Source organism: Myotis davidii, unplaced genomic scaffold, assembly GCF_000327345.1.
Source record: "Myotis davidii unplaced genomic scaffold, ASM32734v1 scaffold1567, whole genome shotgun sequence".
NCBI lineage: Eukaryota > Metazoa > Chordata > Mammalia > Chiroptera > Vespertilionidae > Myotis > Myotis davidii.
In genome coordinates this window covers 322,476-324,053 of record NW_006297578.1, presented here as the reverse complement: position 1 = coordinate 324,053, position 1,578 = coordinate 322,476, and positions in this window count along the sequence as shown.

Genomic DNA, 1,578 nt, shown 5'->3' with positions numbered 1-1,578 from the left:
ACTGTCCCACATGCACTTGAGAAGAATGTATATTCCATGGCTTTGGGGTGAAATATTCTGAAGATGTCAATTAAGTCCATCTGATCGAGTGAGTCATTTAGGATTGCTGTTTCTTTGCTGATTTTTTGTTTAGAGGATTTATCCAGTGGTGTCAGTGGGGTATTGAAGTCCCCTACTATGACTGTATTGCTATCGATCTCTCCCTTGATATCTTCCAGAAGTTGTTTTATGTATTTGGGTGCTCCTGTATTGGGTGCATATATGTTCACCAGAGTTATATCTTCTTGTTGAATTGCTCCCTTTAGTATTATGAAGTGGCTTTCCTTATCTCTTGTTATGGCCTTCATTTAGAGGTCTAATTTGTCAGATATAAGTATTGCCACCCCAGCTTTTTTTTTTTTTTTCATTTCCATTTGCCTGAAAAATCTTTTCCCATCCATTCACCATCAGTCCTTTGTTCTGAGGTTGGTCTCCTGTAGACAGCAGCTATATTGGTCATGTTTTCTTATCCACTTAGCTACCCTATGTCTTTTGATTGAGACATTTAATCTATTTACATTTAAAGTTATTATTGATAGGTAGTTGTTTGTTGTTATTTTTATTCTTCACGCCTGTGTTCCTTTTTCCCTTCCGATTTCTTCTTTTTACAGCAGTCCCTTCAGCATTTCTTGCATTTCTGGTCTGGTGGTTATAAACTTCCTTAGTACTTTAATGTCTGTGAAGCTCCTGATTTCACTCTCAATTTTGATTGATAGCCTTTCTGGGTATAGTATTCTTGGATTCAGACCCTTGCTTTGCATGACTTTGTATATTTCATTCCATTGCCTTCTGGCCTGATGCGTTTCTTTTGAGAAATCAGTTTATAGTGTTATGAGAGATCCCTTGTAGGTAACTTTCTGTCTCTCTCTGGCAGCCTTTAAGATTCTTACTGCGTCATTGGTGTTTTCCAATTTAATTATAAGGTGTCTTGGTGTCAGGTTTGTTTGTTTTTTTTGCCTTTGATCATATTTTTATTCAAAATTAGCTGTCCAAAGTGATTTGACCATTATGGAATAAACAAATACTCCCTCTGTCCCATATTAGTAGCAGTTGATGAATGTAATTTGTCCCATAATAATAGTAGCAAAAGAAAATATAGAACGTAACATTTATTATAAAAAAACTAGATTAAATTAAACAATAAATTAAAAATAGTACTCCTGATTTTTATTTTGAGTGTTCAGATAGTTTCTGGATTTTTTAATAATTTCATTACTGCATTTTAAACTTGTAGGTAGGATCCCTTGGCTGCGAAGCTTTGCTTTCCCTATGTGCATGAGCGTAAAATTATTGGAGCCATCGTTCTTCATTGCTTCCAGCATAACTTGTTGAAGTGACAGAAACGTATTATCCAGTATTTCGGGAGAAATATTATCAAAGGCTAATATGGTGCCTCTTCTGCTAAGAGGAATATGTCCAAGTTTTTCAAGTTTTTCTCCATAATCTTTGCATTTATGTCCACAGTTTTGTTTTTTCAAAGAATCAACATTAGCATAAGATTCTCCTGACAGTTATTTTTGGCAGCAAGTTTACAAATTT